The sequence below is a fragment of the Ornithodoros turicata genome, unplaced genomic scaffold (assembly GCF_037126465.1).
Source record: "Ornithodoros turicata isolate Travis unplaced genomic scaffold, ASM3712646v1 Chromosome86, whole genome shotgun sequence".
Lineage (NCBI taxonomy): Eukaryota > Metazoa > Arthropoda > Arachnida > Ixodida > Argasidae > Ornithodoros > Ornithodoros turicata.
This window is the reverse complement of record NW_026999394.1, coordinates 501158-526385: the sequence shown is the minus strand read 5'-3', so window position 1 is coordinate 526385 and position 25228 is coordinate 501158. Positions and strand designations below refer to the sequence as shown.

The window sequence follows — 25228 nt, the reverse complement described above, 5'->3', positions numbered from 1 at the left end:
TGCTGTGTTTTGCAGAGGGAAGGAATTGAGAAAAGAAAAGTATCCAGGCGCAAAGAGAATTGACCACTTTTGTGACAGAAAACCCTGCGAAAAAAAAAAAGAGGTCTTTTCTACTGTCTATACAATTTCTATAGAAGGTGCCGATAAAACGTGTATAGAGATCCTAACTGCTCGCTAAAGAATTTTGAATTGACATTCTATACACAATTGGCCGGCCACATCCAATAGAAAGTCTATTCAACCAGTAAACAGACATTCTATACAAAATGTGCAGATTTACTTTAGACGGTGTATATGTGCTTGACAGTAAGGGTGTGTTCAAAGTAGCAAAAAAATGCTTGAGAATCAGTTCTCGCCCGATGGAATATCCGCCAGAGCCAATGAACTACAGGTTTTCAGTAGAAATCAGCATTCTTCCTCCTACCATTTCTTCTTTTAACCTCTGCCACCACACATTTCATTTTCTCATGCAGCGTTTCTTTTTGTTGGTTTCCTGGACTCCCAGTAAAGGAAAATACGCTTTAAAAGGCAAATGGAACATTCCACGCTAAGTGATCCAGAGGTGCCGCTCGAACCCTCCCCCCCCCTAGAATTTTATGTGAATTTTTTTTGTGGTTCCTTATGACTCCGAAAGCAACAGAACATTGGTCTTTTGTAACGAAATTGAAATTTATAGGGTGCAAAGCCCCTCAAAGATGCAGTGCTTGGCGAAAACCTATGTCGTTCTAAGCAAGCATTACGACCCAGGTAAGGCACGGACCATGTTAAAAAGCGGCTTATTTGATAGGGGAGCGTTCATTTTACCGTGTGAACGAATTTTCACCACCGCATTCGACGGGCTCCACGCTTGCGGCGTGCACGAAATTTGCAGAGTTTGTGCAAGATTACCATTTTTTTTTGTAATATAACGTTCTGGAATTTCTTCTTCAAAATTTTTTGTCATATAGCCCTGGTATTGTACTTTCAACACAAAAAAAAAAATTCAACCCCGCCGGTGCAATGTAAGCCGCATTAAAAAATCGGGAAGTTGTAAAAATTCGACAAAATGCACATTTTTTACCGAAAAATTCCGTGTGAGGAGGTCCGGATAGAAGCGTGAAGAAAGTGTCTTTCGATGCACCGTCTTCCGAGCAAGATGTAGCAAAAAAAAATCTCAGAGGTATTTTTTGTTAAACTGAAATAATATTTTTTAATTGAAGGTAACTTGGGAAACGTGTATGCGCACTGCGGCGCATCGTACCGAATGAACAACTGAGCGGGCCACTCACAAAACACTACACTGTTAAAACAGAACTTCACCACATAGCACGCTCTGCACCAACAATTGCCACGGATGTTATCGTTATCTGTCCTGATTTGATGAAAACGGAAGGCGTACGCCTTTTCTGTGACAATTATGAACAGCATAAGTGTCACAAAAAAGGCGTACGCCTCCCGTTTTCAACAAATTTGGGCAGATAGCGATATCATTCGAGATTATGGTTGGCTAGGAGCGTGCTATGCGGTGAAGTTCATTTTTAAGAGCGTAGACGGAAAGAAACCACTAGGCAGTCGCATTATTAAAGAGCAAATAACGGTTGAAAACACGTGTTTGCCTCCTTAGAGACCCGATGGTTGTGCAGTTTGCGCTCATCAAGCTGGCCATCTTGCGCAACTTTTACCCAGATCGCGGTGCTGGTCAGTGAGAGATAAGGAAAGACACGCACTCTGAAAACAGAACTTCACCGCATAGCACGCTGTGCTCCAACCACTGCCAAGAATGATAGGGTTATCGCTTCTGATTCGAAGGGAGAAGGGGGCGTACGCCTTTTTGTGGCAATTTTCATATATCCAAATTGCCACAAAAAGGAGTACGCCCACCTCTCTCTTGGAATCAGAAGCGATAACCCTATCATTCTTGACAATGGTTGGAGCACAGCGTGCTATGCGGTCAAGTTCTATTTTTAGAGTGTGGAGATAGGTGTCCATTCAGGCTACATGGTACCATATGGCTGATATTTGGCCGTGTGGAATCCGACATCGGTCAGTCGAGTCGGTGACATGACTAGGGTAATCACGACATGAACAGGGATCAAGTATATACTGCCTGTACAGAACACAAGCGGAGAATGCTTTCACGAGCAAGTTCTTTGGATGTGCCATTGTTCTTTTCATTCCTTTTTTCTTTTTTTTACATGTGTGTGTGTATTAACTCATTCCATTGCTCGGAAGAGAACCTCTTAGGTGTCCACTCCTCTTGCACGTATATAAAACTTACTTAGTAGCTGTGACGTACGATCTTTTCGCTTTGTGCGCCAACAGATGAGACGTATACGTATGAGAGAAAAAAAATTTCAGTGATGCACTCCTAAAAATGAACTTCACCGCATAGCACGCTCCTAGCCAACCATCATCTCGACTGATACCGTTATCTGCTCTGATTTGTTGAAAACGGGAGGCGTACGCCTTTTCTGTGACTCTTAATTGTCACAGAAAAGGCGTACGCCTCCCGTTTTCAATAAATCAGGGCAAATAACGATATCATTCGAGATGATGGTTGGCTAGGAGCGTGCTATGCGGTGAAGTTCATTCTTAAGAGTGTGGGTGATACCACTTTTGATATCGGATACGCTATTTCCGGGCATTTCTGTTGTCCACAAAGCCATGATACTGGGTTATTCAGGTCAAGTATAACGTTTCTTTGATAGTCATCTTTCATACAGGCTCTTTCAGAGAAACATGGGCGAGCGCACGAATACACTTATACTGCTTCCCGTGTGAGGTAGAGTGTGTGAGCCTGACCTTAAAAATGAATTCAGGGACATCTGGAATTTTTCGCCTTGTTCCTTGGAGCTTGATCACCGCCATGAAAGAACTGTAACAAGGGTTACAGTTAGCGTTTTTTTTTTCTTTCTTTTTTTTGTGAGTTGAACTGCAAATGTCAAGATATAAGCCAAGGAACAAGTCGAAAAGTCCCAGATCTCCCTGAAGTCATTTTTATGGTCATGCTTATACACTAAAGTGTCTTCACATGGCAAGCAGTATAAATGTGCATGACCTCGTACGCTCACCCATGTTTCTCTGAAATAACCATCCCTCGTATGAAAGATGACTATGAAAAAAACGTTAGACCTGATCTGAATAAAGCAATGCATGTATCATAGCTTTGTACACAACAGAAATGTTCCGAAGTAGCTTATCCGGTATCAAAAATGATAGCACTGGTGACTGGCATTTTTTTTTTTTTTCTTATAGGTACATCTTAACTGTTGGCGCACAAAGCGAAAAGATCGTGGATTGGATTGGATTCGAAAAGATCCTACATCACAGCTACGAAGTAAGTTTTAAATGATGATGCTGGGGCAGCATTTTCCCGAAAGAAGTTGTCGGAGGGTCTTCGCGATATTTCTCCGGAACAAGAAGGGGGGGGAGGACAACGAGGAAAAAAGAGAAGAAAACTGCGAAAGGCCGAAAATACAGAAGAAAGTATTTTGAAGACAGTGTAGAGGAGGTGGTGTTCCTCTACACGAGTCCTGACCGGCGAAGACGGAATGTCCCAGCGTGCAGATGATCGTGGCCTCACACAAGGACGGCGCCGGTAGAACTGTTGTGCCAGCGCCGTAGGGCGTGGCAGCAGAGGCACGTCGTCATCGTCGTCACCGGGCCGCCACAACAGAATGATTCCAGTAAGATACTAAATACCGATAAAAGTACATAAAATACAGTACCTCAAAATACAACACTTCTACAAGTCTGCTTGAGTCCGACCAATCGAAGTAATCGGGATTATAAAAAATGCGAGGACTCATATATTTAGTGGCTATATACTTGTTGCGTATTCTCAAAGACCCGTTAAAAGTAACAACACTATTCTTTCTCACCTCAGAACATTGTCCGATGTTCCGAAATTAAAATCTAATGTCGAGGGAAGTGGACGCCGATAAACTGTTCCAACAGAGAATGATCTTCCGTTCAAAATATACTGAGGTACTTTCTTCAACATTATCTTACCGTTTCGTTGCATTTTCTACGCTTAGAATCTCGTCGTTGGTTGTTGATGCATTTTATTTCTAATTTCTAATCCACTGCCCCGCCGTCTGCAGGACATAAAGGTAACGAGGTTATTTCTCAAGAAGGCTGCGCGTTCGCCTCAACAACAACAACAACAACAATAAATGAAGAAGTGACGATGACATGGGATGTTTCCCCGTTATGTTTCGCCTCAACACAAGGCTCAGAATGCATGGTTAACTCGTGTCAATGATTTCTTCATTAATAATAACGCGTAAATAGTGTTACTTTCTCTCGAACGCATTCAATTGAAGTATTTCGACCACGTTTAGCGATCCTTCATTACATTTATTTTCGATTGAAGATTTGTTCGCTTTATGAGCATGTAGTGCAACGCGCGCACTAGGCAAACGCATCCGGGAAGTCCTCGCCAACGGTGAATGTTATTGAAAGATTAACGACATCGATTTCCTTTCGAAGGGCTTCGGAAACAATTTGTGCCGCTGCATCTGTTTCCTACGAGACTTATTATTAGAGCCCTGATTCCTAGGCAAATGCCTTTGTGGTTCTAATAGTGCCTTCTCAATACTGGAGCACCGATTGGGTGCTGGGGAAGCTGCTATATCGTTTTCATATAGTGGCTTTAAATGCCGGCATATTAGTGCCTATTTTCGCGTAGGTATGAGCAGAATAAGAGTAACAGATGTGGCATACGCAGCTTCCGTGTGTTCGTACTTATCGAGCACAATCTTCGCAGAAACTCAGCAGAAACAGCACAAAAGTGGAGAGCCCAATTCATATTCGGTAATTACAACCGCACGGCCAGTGTCACCGCTATATGAGTAGAGCCCGGATTACTGGGCAAATGCCCATTGTTTTCGTATGGTTCTAATTAGACATCCGATTAAACATCGAAAAATACCTATAACGTCAGTGGCGTTACACCGACGTGCAGGAGAAATTGACGTCGGTCGGCTCGCACGTCATTTTGAAGCCATCGATGACACTTCAAAGAAGCGCGTATCTCAAATGTATACTGGAACCTAAGCTGGGAACTGCACTGTGAGAGAAAAAAGGTATACATATACTAGATACAGTGTGTAAATTGAAGTTGAGAATACTATAGAGAGGGGAAGAAGAGGAAAATCGCATTAATTAAGAAGAGGAGCGTCGAAGACAGACGACACGCCGGAGCTGCATTTTATGCTGCTGGGCATGACGCATGCTGGGGCAGCGTTTCCCGAAGAAGTTGTCCGAGAGTCTTGGCGAGTTTCTCAGGAAAAAGGGGAGGGAACAACAAGGAAGAAAGAAAACTGCGAAAGGCAGCGTGAACCTGGCAGCACTGCGAAGACAGTTGACAAAGTAATTTAAGTAGAGAGCCGAAAATACGGAAGAAAGTATTTTGAAGACAAAATGCTTCTAGTAAGATACTAAATACCGATAAAAGTACATAAAATACAGTACCTCAAAATAGAATACTTCTACAAGTCTGCTTGAGTCCGACCAAACGAAATAATCGCGGGTTATAAAAAATGCGAGGACTCATACATTTAGTGGCTATATACTTGTTGCGTATTCTCAAAGACCCGTTAAAAGTAACGACACTATCCTTTCTCACCTCAGAACATTGTCCGATGTTCCGAAATTAAAATCTAATGTCGAGGGAAGTGGACGCCGATAGACTGTTCCAACAGAGAATGATCTTCTGTTCAAAATATACTGAGGGCCGGTTTCACGTCAGTTCAGGCAGGGAGGTCCCATCGACCCCTTGGATTTTCATTATTTTTTTTATATTTAGAAGCTCATCGTACACTCTTAAAAATGAGTTTCACCACATAGCACGCTCCTAGCCAACAATCATCTCGAATGATATCGTTATCTGCCCTGATTTGTTGAAAACGGGAGGCGTACGCCTTTTTTGTGACACTTATGCTGTTCATAATTGTCACAAAAAAGGCGTACGCCTCCCGTTTTCAACAAATCAGGGCAGATACCGATATCATTCGAGATAATGGTTGGCTAGGAGCGTGCTATGCGGTGAAACTCATTTTTAAGAGTGTACATGATGACCAACAGCGGTAAAATGGATAACTTATACGAAATATTTCTCACGCAAAAAAATCCAGAAAATCCGGCCTTGAATTCGAGTGTTTCAGTTTTGCAGTGTTTGCACGCGTATATTTCCCGAATCTTAAAAGATACTGCAGTCAAGCCAATCCAGCCAGCAGTCCGAGCGCAAGTTTTGGCGCGCAGGAGCAACGCTCTGTGATATAAAAAATGGCGAACATGCTCTCTCGTGCGGTTTTGTTCCAACTTCGACGCGTGATTTCTCTGACTGTAGATGTTTCTCACTACCCTATTTGATATCACTTCACTCATCTTTTAATGCTCTTTCATCTGGTATATATATCGTGCGTGTACCCCATACAGGTATCTGCTGACACAGGCAAATGTCAAGGTATATTTCGAAAAAACGAGGATTTTGAGCGTCCGTTTCTCGAAAAAGCCCATTTCTATTTCTTTTATATTTTGACAGGACATGGCCCGATATTAGACCTTCCATCTTACGTTAAAAAATTCTGCTTCAAAAGGCGTACACTGGCGATTAGCACGTTAAAACGCCGCCCTAGTCTGCGTGCGTATTTGTCGGAGCCTGGCTGCCTGTACCGCGGGATGGCGGGCCTCGTGTCGATGCTCCCTTTGTTTGAGCAAGGTTGTGTGGCCTTAGCCTTACCTGAGCTATTCGTAGGCAAACTTTTGACGTCCTGCTGAAGAAATAATTCACTTCTGGGAGTTAGCGATTCCCAATAAAGCATCATAATGAAATCCTACGTTGCCGTAAAGCCGTATTTCAAAGGCTAGGTCAAACTTAATGGTCAGCGAAGGTAAAACCTCTACTCTTGCAAGCTCCGTACAACGGTGATACCAATACTGCACAAATAAATATCGAGTTAGGAATTGCTTTTTTCAGGGTTCCCGCAAGTTCCTGCGAAGCTTGGTTTACTTCATTTTACGATATTTTTAAGTTATGCACAGGGCTTTTAGCACGAAATGCGTGTGTGTGTGCTGAAGTTGCAGCAGTACATTCCTTCTCAGAGCTAGGGAAGTGGGCGTGTTCTCGCATTTGTCAGAGTTACATTAGATACATTCAGAGCAGAGCCATAGGGGATACGCACCTAATGCACTCCTATTTCGCTCAAAACTGGACAGTATATCCATACCTAGCGAAATACAAGCGTGCCACTGTGGAAAACAGATTTCCATATTCACATGTGTGGTAACAGCTGGCACGGAAACACACAGTTTTGGTGTGGTGAGCTAAGACTTCTGTCACGATTCAGCACAGTCACTGTTAGCTTCCATAGCTATTGAAGAATGTCTTGACGAGAATGTTCCTCTTCCAGCTAATGATTTACGTGTCAGATGGAACGGCGAGCCATTTTAAAAATCGGCATGGCTGTTAGAGCTCTGCAAATCTACTTTTGTGAGCGAGACATGGCTGTTCAGGAACAGGCCACGACAAAAGTGCGTGTGAGAGGATCGGTGTGACAGCAATCAAGCACCATGTCATGACACCTAACTTGCGTTCAATCGAGCGTGACGTCATCTTAGAGTCACAAGATGCGATAACGTGCTTGCCAAAACACCTAACGCGCGTCCATTTACTCCACATGTACGGCCTGAGGACGTGGCTACAATGGGTAAACCTATACCGCATCAAAGTGGCATACAGGGTTCGCATGCGTGGCAAAGCAAGACACCGGAAAGTCTAGGCCGAGAAACATTTATAGCTAGTACTGTGGACAGTGAGTGCAGAAGAGTGACATTTTCATAGAAAATTAGTGAAATCATTTGTCGCTGTCATTGCAAAATACTGCTTTTTCGCAGTCTCGTAAATATATCTACATAAACTACCACTTTTGATAACACAAAGTTGTCCCTTTCTTGTACGACATCGACAGGAGGCCCGCCATCCCACGGTACCGGCAGCCGAGCTCCGACAAATACGCACGCAGACTAGGGCCGCGTTTTAATGGTCTAATCGCCAGTGTATGTCTTTTGAAGCAGGATGTTTTTACGTAAAATGAAATGTCTAACATCGGGCCATGTCCTGGCAAAATATAAATGAAATAAAAAGGGGCCTTTTCGAGAAACGGATGGTCAAAACCCTTGTTTTTTCGAAATATACCTTAACATTTGGCTGTTTCAGCAGATACCTGTAGGGGGTATACGCACGATATATATACCAGATGAAAGAGCATTAAAAGCTGAGTGAAATGATGCCAAATAGAGTAATGAGGAATATCTACAGTCAGAGAAATCACGCGTCGAAATTGAAACAAAACCGCGCGAGAGAGCATGTTCGCCATTTTTTATATTATAGAGCGTTGCTACTGCGCGCCAAAATTTGCGCTTGGACTGCTGGCCTGTAGGCATACTAAAGCATTAAAAAGATTCACTGCAGTATCTTTTAAAACTTCTGAGATATACGCGTGCGAACAGGGCAAAACTGAAACACTCGAATTCAGGGCCGGATTTTCAGGATTTTTTTTGCGCGAAAACTATTTCGTAGAAATTATTCATTTTACCGCTGTTGGTCATCATGTACGATGAGCTTCTAAATATAAAAAAAATAATGAAAATCCAAGAGGTCGATGGGACCTCCCTGCCTGAACTGACGTGAAACCGGCCTCAGGTACTTTCTTCAACGTTCTCTTACTTACATTCAACATTCACTCAACATTCTCTTACATTCTCGTTGGATTTTCTACGCTTAGAATCTCGTCGATGGTTGTTGATGCATTTTATTTCTAATTTCTAATCCACTGCCCCGCCGTTTGCAGGTAACGAGGTTATTTCTCAAGAAGGCTGCGTGCTTGCCTCAACACAAGGTTCAGAATGCATGGTTAACTCGTCTCAATAAGAAACACTCCTGTCAATGATTTCTTCATTAATAATAACGCGTAAATATTGTTACTTTCTCTCGAACGCATTCGATTGAAGTATTTGGATCACGTTTAGCGATCCTTCATTGCATTTCTGTTCAGTAGAAGATTTGTTCGCTTTATGAGCATGGTAGTACGATCCGTAGACTAAGCAAATCGCAACCGGGAAGTTCTCGCCCACACGGTGAATGTTATTGAAATATGAACGACATCGATTTCCTTTCGAAGCGTTTCGGAAACAATTTGTACAAAGTCTCGTTTGCAACCGCTTCCTACATATCTCCTCATCATTACTGTAGAAGGTCACGTATTGGAAGGACATCCTGTGTTAGATCTGAATACTGAAGCAGTTTGCTTTTAAAGGAAACAGATTGTACACTCCCACTACCGCTGTTCAGATAATTGGCGCAAAAGGGTGCAATGACTGCCACGTGTGCTGTATAGAGAGAACCCTCCGGCTTTGCCGTCTTATTCAAAATTATCCCCACGTTCAATGTTGTCGTTATAATAAACTTTGCTGCGTTTACAGCCCAATCCTATAGAAGGCCACAAAACCCGTCCTGTATAAAAATGTAGGCGGCAAGCCACTTGAGCAGCGGGAGCGTCGTTGCTAGGAAACAAGTATCTCGCAACGTAACGTAGGAAACATTCATCCTCTACGATGCTTGATTTTAGCCACAGAAAAGCTGCATCAGAATTGCAAGCGTATATGACCATGCTTGAATGTATCTTGAGTTCGTACTTGAAACATGCATAATATTTTAAATACTTTTCCCGATATTTTAGTATCTACTCCATACTTTTTGCGACAAGTATTTCTGAGGCATTTAACGTACTTTCTTCGGTACTCAGAATACTTTCCTCGCTCATCGTATACAGTATACCGCAGTGTTTTCAGATCTACCATAGCAATAAATACGAGCAACCGGAAGTTGCATATATTTTTTGTATTATTATTAGTAGTATTAGTATTAGTATTGTTGTAGTATTGTATATATATATATGTAGTATTATATATATTGTATAAGTACTTTCACGTAATCGGTTCCAACAAATGTCAGGGCATGTTCTCATACTGATAATCCCAACCAATGACACGTGCGTCGAAATCTACTCATCCGACTGCTCCCTCTTTCAGGATAAACGGTACTTCGGTTAACGATATTTCTGGAAAGGATGTTTCTGAGAAACGATGTATACACTATTTACACAGAGAGAAGAAAAGAAACGGGCAGGAACGCTTTATTACAATTAACACAAACAAGACCTTCGTGCAGAGCCTGTACCGTTCGTCAGGTCAAAGAGTAGCCATACAACTGGACGTATGTACAAGTAGAGAGGAAGGGAAAGATGGAAATATCTAAGGGAAATAGAAGACCAAAACACAAACGAAGACGCTGTTCCAGCTAGCCGAGGAGGCTGAAAATATAATAAGTAAAGGGGGAATCAGATCAGCAACTACAACACATGTGTCACAGACCTACATAGGACAGGGGAAAATTTACAGCGCAGACAGCCGAAAAACGCAAGGCGACCCTCCAGATCCTCCCTCTCCAGGCAGCACAATGCACTGAAAGTCGAGTGCAGTGGGGGTGGACGGTGTGTGTCTTCTCAATGTGCTTTAGCGTCACGGGTCTGTTCAAGACCTTCCACCTACCTGTCCACACCCATTGCACTCGACTTTCAGTACATTGTGCTGCCTGGGTCCCGGGTTTCGGGGAAGGCACAAGGTCGCTCTGCGGTCTCCAGCCGGCAGCGCTGTCGGACACCCCTCCTTCAACATCCCCATTTCCTGGACTACGGAAGGACGACTTATTTGATGGCTAATTGGAAATTGAACAACTGTAATGGGCCAGCGTATATGTTTAACCTATGTGGCTGAAGGGAGCAAAGTTTAGGTAGGGTTCGCGATTTTTCTTTTTTTTTTTCATTTTATGCCATTTTCACATTCGTGTTCAAGGAGTACAATTGATAGATGAGTATTAAATTCCTGTCCCTATGCATTAAAGTGTATTGATACAGGGGCGGGGCTATATTGGAGTTTGGGCCACAAAATATTTCTCGCATGGAGTTTCATGTTTCACCAATACACTGGATGTTGCGTTTTTCGCACATAATCCAAGACCGTGAATTAAACCAATTGCAGTGCAAAGAGTGTCGGGTCTTGAATGCAGAGGAATCGGCGTTACTAGGGAATGGGTTTATGCAACAACAACAACAACATAGATGAATAGATGATGATGATGTGGGATGTTTCCCTGCGTTGAGTGCAGGACCCTACCCCATTCCAAAAGGGTTCACATGAAAGGATGACGAGGGAAGGAAACCCCTACAGTTCGTGAAGGAGGCTGGTGGCCCTCAGAAAGGAAAGAAGAGCGCCAAGTGCACGGCACTGGTGTCCGGGTTACTCAGGGTTTATGCAATGGCATGTTTGACAGCGTGTTTTATTGCAAGGAGAGCAACCGTGTTGCTGACGATTCAGGGCGCGGAGTTTTAGGGATGCTGCGAATACTGCGAGACCTGCGGAAAGTTAGAATCGGCGTTATGCAAAATTAACTTGGCATCTGGCAACAACGAGCCCCGAGGCTTCGTCGGCCATCTTGGTTGTGTCGAACCTCCGGTAAACGTGCGTTGTGTTTGTCTGCTCTACGATGACGACCGCGGTCGCGTTTCCCATCTTTTGGTCATGACATGCAGAAAAGCGTCCTGCGGAAAAATACTGCCCTGTTTGTCAGATGACACAGTAGCAGGTCTGTGTACAGTGGGGCAGCCGTCGTCTCGGTAACACTGGGGAAATCTTACATCTTCACCGTCGAGGCGTACGGCCAGCCTTCGTCGGTATTTACAAACACCTGTCACATCAGGTACACATTGCCCCCCGTGCTCTCGTCAAGTTGAACGTCTAGTTGATGACCGCGCGAGAAAGTGCACGCAGTCGCGCAAGCGTTGCGCGCTCTTTTTACGACCTAGCAAATATACGTAGCTCTATAGCCTGCTTGACTCGCGCAAAATGCGGTTCCCAAAACGTTGAAGGCATGATTTCGGTGCACATTGCACCCGTGGAGTGGTTACATACTATTCATTATCATGCGAAACGTGTGGTGTAATGAGATGATTGATATAATAAGCAAGTAGAAAATTTCTTCACTTTACTCTGCTCTTTTACAGTCATGGCATCATCTATGCTCGGGCAGCTTGTTACCGAAGCCAGAACAAAAATGGCCCGCCATATCAAGTGCAGCTGAAATTTGAGAGCTGCTCAGTCACTGATGCATGTTTTGCGTGCCCCATTGGAAAAGACAGTCCATGCAGTCATATCCTTGCAACGCCACGACTGCTTATTTTGCTAAAGAGAATGGACTTGAAGGAGGCACCACCGGAGTTTGCGTGCACAGAGCTTCCTCAACTGTGGAGGCGTCCTCGTCGTCAGCATATTGGATCGATGAGGGTACAAGATCTGGAATGGAGGAACCCCCGTGAGCCAATGCCAGTACGGCTATTCGACGCACGAGCTGGGAATCCGGAGCCACAGCACCAGCTGGCTTCTTTACAGAAATTGGGAGGACGTCAAGCTGACCTGGGGAACCACGACTTCGCTGCTGTCCTGCGAGCTGCAAGGAGTCCTTTCAGCAACATCCTTGCTCGCCGATGACCTACCAACAAGGAAGTCTTCCTGCAAACTTTAAGGCATGGATTACTGCTGACATCTCAGCAGGGTCCAGTAAGATCAATTTTGTTCCGGAACTGTCTCTCTTATGCGTAATGTGTTTCCTGACGGATTCACCATAGAAGAACGAATCATACTGATTGTAAGTGTATGGCCTTGTTAATGCCCTCATGTAATCCTTCAGAGGTCACACGTGTACTTACATTGTCGAGATTGTACAGATAACTACAACAAACACAATTCAGTGAAAGGAAATCGTCTACACTTTGCATGGAGGCGCTGGAATGGTTACTGAGCTGGCTGCAGGACTCAAACCACACATTCCATGGTAGCCGTCAAGGACTGTACTTTTTAACAACCTGGCCCCTCCAGAACAGGAGTCACTTGGAGGGACAAGCAAATGTTATCGCTCCCTCATACATGTTCCACTCTACCACATCGTTCTTTTTTTTTTTTTTTGCACACACCACGCAGGGCCCATGTGCATAGAACCTTGTGACTGCTCTCAGTCTCAATAGCCTGGCACAAGAAACCTCGCAGAGACAGGACGTGAGTAGACAAACGAAGCCCGCTGTTAGTATACTCACGTCCTGTCTCTGCACTGTTTCTTGTGTCTGTATGTAGCAACTCGCCCACACCGTTGCTTTCACTCAATAGCCTGGGTAGTGGTTTCTGCAAAGGCTACAATGAACATCGCAACATTCTCAATGTTCTATGCAAGTAGGCCGGAAGACGATGCGATGACACCTAAGTTTTCTTTGTTCAAGCCTTAAACCCAGCCTTCCGCTTTGTGTTCTCAGTGTAAAAAAAAATCGCTCTTCGCAATGCCAGGTTCACTACTGATATTCACTCGTGTTTCTGCTTTTGCCAGGATATCAGTGTATCACTGGAAGAGCCCGTGGAGCTGGAACTAAACTCAAGGCAGCAAGTACTTAGCCCATGCTGGCACCAAGGGCGCCTACACAGACTCACAGCATCGTGCTTTGGTCAAGTGTCAAGGAGAACAGAATGCCGTTAACGGAATGTAAGTGGGCTGATTTTGTGGTGTTTTCTAAAAAGTGGATTGCCATTGAGCGCATCAGATTTCACGAACATGCATGGAAAGATATGAAGTCAAAACTTGACAAGTTTTAGTTCTCACACATGCTGCCCTACCTTGTAAAGCACAAATAGAATCTGCCCTAGCTTTGACTGTCTGCTGCGTTCTGTGTTGTGATCACGACTGAAGTCCCGGAATACTAGTCACTACAATGTGTAAAGCAGTCAAATATTAGCCCTTTTATTCATTTTGCTGCTTTGTGCAATATTTTGTACAGTCAAAACCATTTAGCCCTCTTATTCATTATGCTGCTCTGTGCAATGCTTTGTACAGTCAAAACCCTTTAGCCCTCTTATTCATTTTGCTGCTCTGTGCAATGCTTTGTACAGTCAAAACCCTGTACTTGTCATCACATAGAGCAGGTGCGATTGGCACTCGTTAGTGATGTGGCAACTTTTACAAAGGCCTATCCGAGTGGCAGAGTGCGTACACGCATGCGGGATGATCTAGGCTTACAAAGAACTGGAATCATGGGGCACCTACATTCGCATGGGATTTGTACATGAAGGCTGGACTCCAGTTGCAGCGGCGAACTGAACACTTTGCGAGGCAATGCAGTCTAATAGTGTAAGAAACCCCGTGTCATAAGTTGCCTCAGAGTCCTGGGTCGAACTTCTTATATATTTCCCTCTTGTATTTTTCTGCCATTGGTTCGAATATTTTGCGGCACTTTAAATTCGCGAAAAAAAAGGGCGTTTGCGAATTTCGCGAAAAATAGGTCCTCGCAAAAATTAGTACTTATACAGTACCTTGCAGAAGGAAAGCAATTATTATACTTGACGTGGACGCATAATTTTTATCGCTTTGGAGGAGGAGTGCAGAAATTTGGCTGACAGTGTACCTTTTGTGTGAATACATATATATATCCTAAGGCTCCTAGTCCCTATCTCTGCAGCTCCTGACATTTTTTAGTCCTTCCATGCTCAGTTAAAGTACCCTGAAGTCTGAGTACGCGGTAGCCCTCCCAGTATATAGCGGAAACCACATGACTAAACAACTTCTACCACGCTACCGAATGTTTGTTTTGGAACTTGCAAGTATGGGATGAGTAACCATGCAGTTCCCATTGCACAGTACCTAAGGTGACAACTTTCTGCACCGAGAGGCAACAAGGGTTCAAATCCCCTGTGCTTTTTCTGCGGACCTTCCAGACACACAATGTCAGCACAGTTCCCCTTGAAGTCAGCCCAGGATGTATACTAATCCTTCCTGCTGTCCTCTCTTCATCTGTCCACGTCTGTACACCACTCATAGCCACAGTTGCTTCGCGGCGCTAACACGAAGTCATAAAAATAATAATAAAATGTAATCAAGTAACCCCTAGGTTGTTCGGTGCAGTATGAAAGGTTCTCCCAGTATTGGGAATATCAGCTTTGCTAAGCATAAATATCTGCGGGAAACGTGTGTTACATCATGGATTCCATTAGTGAATTTGTTTATACCAGAGCCATTTATAGGGAGAGTTTGGCCATTCTTTGATCTTTTGCCGCCTTATGGGAGGAGCTTATTTTGACGTCAGAGTCGTCGTTGCGCCGCCCAAAAAGCCTGAATCCGAGCGGAATCCCCTTATCAGCCATCTAGTCCGCGCCATATTGATGCTGTCCGCCAGCTGGTCGACAGCTTCGTGGTCGCGTTGAAGGTAATCTACAGGAATAACCGGCTTATGACCCACTCGCGCCAGTGATAAGGGGGGCTTTGTGTCCGAACTGAGAGAGTTCAAGGACGAAAAGCTTTCCAAGCAAGAGGTACGCACGTGTATTCTCTCTTTGGAATGTAAACAATGATCAGCATCAATATGGCGTCGGCGACCGATTGACGACTGGATAACAATGGAGCACGACGAGGGAGGTCGTTTAGCCGTGACGTCGCATGACGCGCTTTAAGTTAGGCTCCTCCTAATGGCCAAACTCTCTCTATAAACGGCTCTGGTTTATACTTGAACGGAGCGCCCTCTACTCGCGGCCTTCCCGCCTACACGAGGTGTCTTAATCCCTTGTCATGTTCAGAACAATCCTGTGAATTGGCATTGAGGCGGAAGCCCAGTCACAAGGACTGGTTCCGATATTTGCTATCTCAACAAACTAGGACTAAAACTAGAAATAGTGCAATACCAACTCTTCCTCGTGAAATGACGTCACGTTAAGGATTGCTGTTTGTGCTTGTCGTCGCCATGCAACGGACCAAGACTGCAGAGAGCTGCGTACGGGATGTCGGCACGAAGGAAAGTAATGCCTAGTAGTGGACCAAGTATCTTCCATGCATTTCTTCGAAAGACCACAGACCAAATTAGCCAACGTACGTCGCACTGGTGCGACCAGAGGCTCTATGACGCTTGATGTGTGGAACAACGCAGGAGTCCACATACAAGGTACTTTAGAGTACGTGCTGGCACTACAATATGTATGTTACAGTATGTTACTAAGTTTCCAAATTAGCAATACTGTTGCTAGTAATGCAATCTCGTGTTGTATGCTCCTATGACCTGGAGCACATGAAGATGGGGACAAACACACACAAAAATTCGAGCTTCATTTCAGCTTTATTACGAGAGTCTTTTCTTTCGCCTCATCTGCCTGCAAGAGAGAGAATAAAAGCCTTTAGTTTGCTGCAACCTAAAAAAAGCTCTTTCCACTCCATATTTTTTCGCACTGCAGTAAATGACTGAAATATACACAATGCTTGCTCCCATATGATACCCCTGTCGATAAGATGGTTTGCTGATCATTCCAAATGTGTACCCGAGACTGTTAAAATGCACAAGTAGAATATCCAATTAAAGGAGCGTGAAAGTGATGTCCAATATGGCGAAAACTGCGGTCATCTTGTAAAGCAGTATATGAGAAACATCTCCAAAGAATAGCCTTTTAAGTGAGGCGCAATTTCGTTTACAATATCGCTGTCGTACTTAGAGCTTCGAGCGTCCGAACAGCAGACCAGATACCCTCTTGCCTGACATCTTTGAGAGAGCGTCCTCTCGTTCATATAGTCATATTCTATGCTCTAACAAGAATGCACTTCTTATTGAAGGGCAAAAAACGCGCTCGGCTGAACGTAGTAAAAAGTGTAAACTTGTTAAGGAAGCGAAGCTACAATGAAACTAGTTTGTACGGATGTTCATTTGATTTGTAAAACAGTATTTTATATGTTATGTTCTTTATAGTAATGTCTAATATAGCGTATACATTGTAGAAAACTAATGCTGTGAACCACGAAAGGGAGGACAGAAGCGAAAGAAATTAGATGAGGACTGCGAGATAGCAGGAAAAAAAAAGAAATTCAAAAGGACGTTTATTAACGCTAACCACAGAAGAGGGAACGACGTTAAGCCGTCAGGGTTGCCAAAATGTTGCTGTTTGTTGCCCGCTGATTGAAGTTGTATACGGGTCTTGTTCATGTGCGGGTGTATGTGTGTAGCGCACAATAAATTACGTGGTATTGGTTTGTCATTGGGTTGAAGTATGTTAGTGAATAGCCATTGTACGACGAAGATGTATCTGCATGTATATCTATATTTGTTACGACGGCACCGCATCTGAAATCGATATCCTCTGTTCACGATCTCCCGCGTGCTAGTTAGATGCAAGAACCCTTACCCCTTAGTGTAGTTTCCCTTTCTTTTATTAATAACGCGTCCTGGAGTAGCCAGTCCCGAGTGGCTCGAGACGACCATCTCCATTTTTTTTCTTTTAAAATCAATCAACCCTTACCCCATAAACTGGAACCAAAAAGACAATACAACATATAGAGTAGTGTTCTACACTGTAAACTTTTTCACACCTTTAAAGGTGTGCGCTATGCACATTCAATCTGGTTGCGTAACACTGCATCTCCAGGATGATATTTAACAAAATTCGCAAAGCATTACTAAAGATCAAGTGGGAGTGCAAATCTTGCTTTCATTATGTCTTGGATATCGTGGGTACGAGCTAATACATATATGCATCGCTATCGATAATCGAGCACGCGCAAGTGTCTACAATACTATCGAATAATGTTGAGATGTTGCAAGACTGAATTTTTGGAGGACAGACAACACTCGAGTAAAGAGAATTTGTGCGAAACAGTGCTCCATTATGATGTTACCAAAATTACACCTAAAAAGGCGTGCGCCATGCACGCTATTACACCTTTAAAGGTGTGAAAAGATTTAGAGTGTATATTAACTAATGTTAAGCTGTATGCGACGACTTCAGTGACACCTCCCTGCCAGAAAAAGAATCCTTCGCTGCACATCTCATTCATGATTACGAGTGAAAGGGATAACAAAAAAAAAGAGCTTAATTCGAGTCAGAGTGAAGACCGCGTGCTTATTTTGTCGTAATATTTTCACCAAAGTATGATGCTGTCGTTCTTGCCAACAATTACTCGTGCATGCGCTGCTCGGTAGCCGCTTTTCCACTGCATCTTCACCAGAGGTTGGCATACCTACGCATTGGCGCGCCACCTGTCGCCGTCTTCCGCGTCAAAACTCAGGTATCTCGGCCGGCTCATACACAGTCCCGACGATAGCTACATAGGACGAATGTTCCGCCACATCCGGTACATACACACTAAAACCTCATGGATCAAAAGAATCAACGAAATAGACCGGATGTACAGCAAGGGAACGACAAGACAGAAAGCCAAAAGCGAAACAGAGTGGGCAAGGATAATCACCAAAGAAATGAACAAGATAGAAGAAGAAAGGTGGCGAACCGCAACGGGTAAAAAGAAGAACATGGACTTCTACAGTGAAAACAAAGATCAGCGAGCACCAGAAACGTTCTACAGGGGCGACCACAGAAGTGGACTCCTTTTTCAAGCCCGGACTGGATCCCTATTAACTAGACGACGAATACACGATTTGTTCCACACTGACAGCGCTGAATGCACCATCTGCAACACCGGGGAAGACGAGGACCTCCAACACATACTATTCTCTTGTCCGACACTGGAACAAACAAGACCGAAACCGGAACCAATGTCCTCGCTATTGGGCTTTGGCAGCGACTACTCGACACAGAGCATAGAGCAGACAAAGCGCCACCTGGAAGCCTGGCAAAAAGTGTCGAGAGAAAGTTGACGATATTGTAGTGTTTCTTTCTTCTTTTTTTTTTCAGAGACTTTTCCTGTCTCTACGCCTGTGAAGCTCTTACACGAGCTCTGCCCTGATTCAAAAGGGATAAGGCGACCCTGATCCTGATCCTGATCCTGATCCTGCCCGTTCCGCCTCAAGGCGCGCGCCTCGTACACCAGGCATACGATATCTAGCCACCATAGCTTATGCACTCGGCGGCGGCGTATACCTCTAGTTGTCGAGAGGGCCGCTGGGGCTTCACAAATTGGTGCACATACAAACACACCTCTCCCCTCCGCGCCTGAGGTAGTCTGAGCGACAAGTGAGCGGATGGTGCCCCGGCAGCTGTGCTGGTCCCCCTGATTCTAGCCTACCGGCCTCGGTGGCTCAGTCGGTAGCGTGTTCGCCATATGATCCCGAGATCGCGGGTTCGAACACGGCCGAGGACGCCAGTAACTTAGTGGCAGGGTACAAGTTGCTTAGACACGCCGTCTTCCGCGAGGGAAGTTAAATACGGGGTGCCGTGGGATGAGCTTTCATCGCACGTTAAAGAACCCTCAGGTGGGCAAAAGCAATCCACAGACCTACCGCTGTGGCGTCGCTAATGATCTCAGTTGTTTCGCGACGTAAACCCCCAATTATTATTGATTCTAGCCGCCTTCAAGGCCATCTTAGCGGCGCACCCGGACGCCGCTGGACTCCAGGTTGTCCAGGCCTTACTCGCTTCTGAAACGTTCGTGGACCATATGTATATGCGGGCTGCCATCCTCCAGTGGAATGCTTCCTCATGCCCCCCTGCTGCCCATGTGCCGCTGGCGTCTTTTTCCTTTTCTGGTTCTGTTTTCTTCTTTTCTTTTTTTGCAAGGAATATCAAGTCGGCTTCTGCCTGGCTGACCTTTCCTTTTTGCCTGCCTTTTTTTTTTGTAATAAACATATCCACCCTCCCCCAGAGGAATGCGCGTGGTCTGCGTACGAAGCTACCGGATCTCGAGTTGTTTTTATTGAAGTACCGGCAAGTGCAACTGTGGTTTCCCGGCAACAATCCGACACGTTATAGATGACTGTATAGTCAGTACATATGTGAGCGACGGAACTTGAACTGTTGGATTAGAGGCCATTCAACATCTGCAAACTTCTCGGCCCATGGAGTAACCTCGCACATCAGTACCGTACACTTGGCGCTTTTCGTTCCTTTCTGAGGGCCACCTTCAATAACTGTAGGGATTTCTTTTGTTTTCATTCCCACTTCATCCTTTCATGTGAACCTTTTTGGAATGGGTCCTGTACTCAGCGCAGAGAACACGCAAGGAGCGGCCTCTCAGACAGTTTTCCATCGGGACGAGCGTAGCATTCTGGGATGCTCCTGTCTACCACGTGACCACCCACGTGACCCTCTAGACAGCATGGCGCCAGCAGAGCAAACGACGCGAGCTGTAATTGTGTCACAGTTCAGATGGCAGTATTATACGTTGAATGCGTGCTTGAACTTTATTTCTATGTGTTCCAATGTTTGCTGTTCTATTAGAAGACCAGTCACAACGTGCAGAACGCAAAAGGAGTACGCGGGACCAGAAACATCACGTGTGGCAACGGTTACTTCCAACGTATGTACGTTCCTTGATTAAGTGGTAAAGAATGCCGTTCCATTAATCAGATTTGTACAACAACAGAAGATATGAAATGAATCTGCGGCACAGTTTGAGGTCCCAAATGAACAATTCAAGATGACTCCAACACACAAGGGCGACTGAAACAACTGACCGTGTACTTACGAACAAAACGCGTTCCCTTGAGAGAGCTGCTCTCCGTTCAACGAGAGCTAAAGCCGGGACAGGAACACGTTACCACACGTCGTGTCCACGATGGTGCAACACATTTTCACAATAAATTACTTTCGAAAACCAAAATCATGCGGAGAGCAGCGCGAGAAACAAAGCCTCGCAAAACCGAAACTTTAGAGGGGATCACGTGGTGGACAGGAAGCAATGAGCCAGGTCCCCCAAACTCACCTCGGAAAACCGTGCAACGAAGAAGGCCGCCACTAGATACCCCACTGTTGCCGTTCCGGATCACTTCAGCGCGCTAAGTTTAGCGGCAAAATGTTTTTGTTGTTTCTGCGAATGAATCTAGTCTTTATATGTCCAAATAAAACGCATATAACAACTTTCTCTGTCGTGTTTCACTTTTTGGTCCGTTTCTAAACGTGTTGAGCGATCGGAAGGATCTAGTGCACGGCTGCGTGCATCACATAGCGTACCTGTCGTACCAGGCGCCGCAGGCGCTGCAGTCGTCCATTTCTCCTTCGGTGACTTGGCCTGGCTTGGATTGTGCTTCAACTGGATCTTTAGCGCGCTACAATCCACGCAAGCCAACGTCTGGTAACAATGGGGTATCTAAGGGCGGCCTCCGGCATTGCACGCATTAGGATAGGAACAAATACATGGGAAAATGGGGACCTTGGGGGACCTGCAATGAGCGATGTTGACTCGAGCGACCGCTAGAGGGTGGCTACGCTAGTCTGGGGTGAAGAGCCGCTCCTTGTGTTTCCTTCCTCCATGGCAGAGAAACATCCCGCATCATCATCATCATCATTCATTCATATATTTATGTTGTTGTTGTTGTTACAGGGGGGGGGGCAAAAAGTAGCTAGCACACCTACCGTTGCAGACTCTTCTGCTAACACGGTATTGTCATTGTTAGGTACAGGCACAGACCATTTCCAATTGGAATCTTCTTTGGCGGGTCGAACCAGCCTCGTTCAGCTGTAATCAGACATGTACAAGATACTCAAAAATGTATTTAAGGTAAGATAATAAATACTGACGTTAGAATGTAATTAAGACAGAGCATAAATGCGTACAAATTAAAGTAATTAAGATAGAGTACGAAATACTTCAAAAAGTATTTGAAATACAATTAAGACACTATTTACCCTCGAACGCAAAAAGTCACCGGTCACTGGTCATGCGGCAAATCGCCGGTATGTGACATGAATCAACTAAACCCCGCGCACTACGCTTGCCGCCGCTGTGTGATAGGAGTCATCTAAACACGAGTCCCAAAAAGGTGACAAAGAGATACCACATAACTCCGCTAAGTGTATGTGACCCAGAACAAAGCAAACTTCTAAGGGGTCCCTGCTCGGCGAGGTCAGAATTAGGCGATACCGCGTCAGGGCACACATAATAAAAGCTTCACTCGCCAAGGATTACTACACAGGGGCATGATCTCTAAATGGAGACTTCCAAGAAGGGCAAATGTACAAGTCAAGTCCGACTGACTCAGCAAATTTCCACTCAACAAGCAGGATAATGGGAAGACGAGACACAGGGCGTTTGAGAGAGAGAGATCCAAAATATGTAGAAAATACCATAAAATGTATTTTAAATAGAGTAGAAATACACAAAACAAAAAGCATTGAGTAGAGTACCAAAATAGCGCAATACTCCGAATACGTACAAGGCTGTCTTTACCTAAAAACAAAGTTCATCCGTAGCGCCACCTATTTACTGCAGGGGGAACCTCGCGTAATGGCCGGTATATATTTCTTGCGTGGAGCAGCATACCTATGCGGGTTTTCGCTCCCCCAGCTATCCGGTTGTCAATAGAATTTTCATCCCCCTGGTTCACACGCGGGGTTGACGGAAGGTTAGGAACAACCGCATTGGACCCTTCGCACAAATTTGTCTATTTATTTATTTATTTGTTTGTTTGTTTACGTATACGCCAAGCTCAATAGAGGTTATTGGAAGAGTGCATTAACAAAGCGATCTATAGGCATGAGAGAACTGATGTTCTGAGGCTGGATGTTCAACAGTTGCCGCTCGCGTCGATCCCTGTCGGATAAATGTGTGTATGAGTGAAAGGAGGATGAGTGAGAGAGAGTGGCTGGTTTGTCCCTTCAGATGACGCACCCTGGAAGTCGCTGAGAAGGCGTGTTAGCTTAGCTCAATTGGTAGAGCCCTGGACTGGTAAACCAGAAGATGTGGGTTCGAGTCCTACAGCCTGGCTAACCTTTTCAGTGACTTTCATCTTTCTTCGTTGATCTGTAGCAGTTCGCGAACACTGCCGTCCATTGTGTTCCAGGAGGTGACACAACACGAAAAAGAAACTATATACTTGAAGCAGTCTACGCGGTATGGAAACTGCGTGAGATGTAGATGATGAGCACTCCTCAGAGAGGACGCTCCGGCATAAGAAAGGTATCTACCGAAAGAAATCTTCAGTTTTACCGCTAATGAACCCGTGAAAAGTCCTCAGAGCGAGAGGGCGCGGTCTAAGTGGACTGAGACCAAGATCTTGAGGCTCCGTACTTGGCGAAAACAAAGAGTCGTACCTCGCCAAGATAAGTCTGACTGCCTTATACTCTGGACCTGCTCGAGGTTTTCTGTATCAGAGTTGCGGTAAGGGTTCCAGGCTTCGCTAGCATATTCCAGAACTGGACGTTACCAGAGTTTTGTACTCGAGCAGGATAGTCTCGACAGTTGAAAATTTTGGAGACATCCTCAGGAAGCCTACCTTTTTTTTCAGAGCTTTAGAACATGCATTCTCGATGTGAGCATACCAAGAAAGCCGAGAATGCAAAGTAACCCCTAGACGGATGCATAAAGCGACGTCAGTGTCTGTGTTGTCCATCACCTCCTGTCGCTTCGCTTCGAGATATTTAAATATTTTTAAATCTATACATTCCCTTAAATATTTATAAAAATCAACCCTAAATGCAGGCAACCCATCAATTTTATAGGCTAAAAGTAGTGGATTATGGTCGATGAACGATGAAAGTCACTGAAAGCCAGGCTGTAGGACTCAAACCCGCATCATCTGGATTACCGGTCCAGGGCTCTACCAATTGAGCTAAGCTCACACGACTCCCCAGTGACTTCTAAGGGTGCGTCATCTGAAGGGAGAAACCAGCCACTCTCTCGCACTCATCCTCATGAGAGAGAGTGACTGGTTTGTACCTTCAGATGACGCACCCTTAGAAGTCACTGGGGAGTCGTGTGAGCTTAGCTCAATTGGTAGAGCCCTGGACCGGTAATCCAGAAGATGCGGGTTCCAGTCCCACAGCTCGCTAACCTTTTCAGCGACTTTCATCTTTCATCGTTCATTTCTTAGGCAATTTGAGGCTTTGTATGTGTTTTTCCTTTCTATGTTGTTCCAGCCTCAGAACATCAGTTTTTCTTGTGGATTACGGCGGCTGGTAAAAGTTACCATTGCGCATTTTTCTGAATTGATATCCATACCCCGGTCACTGCACCAAGTAACTGTCTTATTTAGGGATTCCTGAAGTCATCACTGTCATCACATGAAGTTATACAAATATAAATTTACAAAGGCACAAAAGGTACCGACTTCAGCTACACACTGTTCTTTCATTGTCCCCTATGATAGTTGACTACAGTTGACTACAGTTGACTACGCGCATAATTTTTCAACAAACACTGCGCGCATGCGCACTAATAATAACGCATCTTTGAGTTATCTGTCTGTAATTTTTTGGTCTTCGAAGTGGAGGTTGAAGGTGTTGTGCGCAATGTGCGTTGACCAGGAGAGGTTATCCGAGCCCTTTTTGTTCCGAAAATGCCTGTCTCGAAGGGACGACTTCTCCCCGATACGGAGAAAAGTCTGATTACGCCTACTTCCCAAAAACAACTCGGTTTAGCCCTAATATTCGAGACACTTTACTTTCCCAGGTAATAAAATGCTCCGTGCTGTCTAACCTAAGATTAGAGACACGAAGCCCGGAAATTTTGGGGAAAAAACTGTTCTTTTTCGGTTTTTTTCCTCGTCTCCGGAAAAAATAGCCCAAAATGTCCAGGCGACAAAATTCAAAACTGTAAATTTTCGTGCCTTCGATGCGTTCCAACCCCCGCCAACAGTGCCTTACGTGCCTCTAATCCGCCAGCAACCACCAACTTAGAGCTCCGTCTGGTTGCTTCAAGCGATCGCCATCGCGTTCACATAATGTCGGAGTTCTATTCGGAGTGGACGGGTTGTTCCAATTACCTATCGCTGAGTAGACAGTAGTCTCATGGGATGCTCTGCTCTGCATTTATGTCTATAGGGTGAACACTACCAGTGGCGTAGCCAGACCTCCAAGGTGGGGGGGGGGGGGCTCGATACGAAAACTCGCCCCCCCCCCCGCTGATCCTGTGTCGACAACACACACACACATACTTGTGCACACTGCGAACTGAGGATTAAAAAAAGGAACGAAAATAGTTGATTTAGACGTTCACAGTACGATTACATGTATAGGCTGTCATGACCAATGAAGTGGTGTCACGAGATTGGAGGTATTTTGAAAAGCTCATACTTTGAAAACCATTCAAGAGTGCTTCTTAGATAGACGCCATGAACTGCAAGAACTTTCGCGATCGTCACACGGATCGTCGTGTTCTCGGATTTGCACGATTTGTGTGGGTCGGTCCGCGGCAGGTAGGGGGGGCTCGAGCCCCCCCTAGCCCCCC

At 44.9% G+C, this 25228-nt stretch overlaps 1 long non-coding RNA gene across 1 annotated transcript; it reads right to left on the bottom strand.

The window, feature by feature from the left end:
* Positions 1-16222: 16222 nt before the first annotated feature.
* LOC135374599 (uncharacterized) lies at positions 16223-21511 on the bottom strand. Its single transcript, XR_010417023.1, has 2 exons — positions 21418-21511; positions 16223-16275 (listed from the first exon to the last, which is right to left on the bottom strand). It is a non-coding gene; the product is annotated as an uncharacterized LOC135374599 (long non-coding RNA).
* Between the last annotated feature and the right edge of the window lie 3717 nt (positions 21512-25228).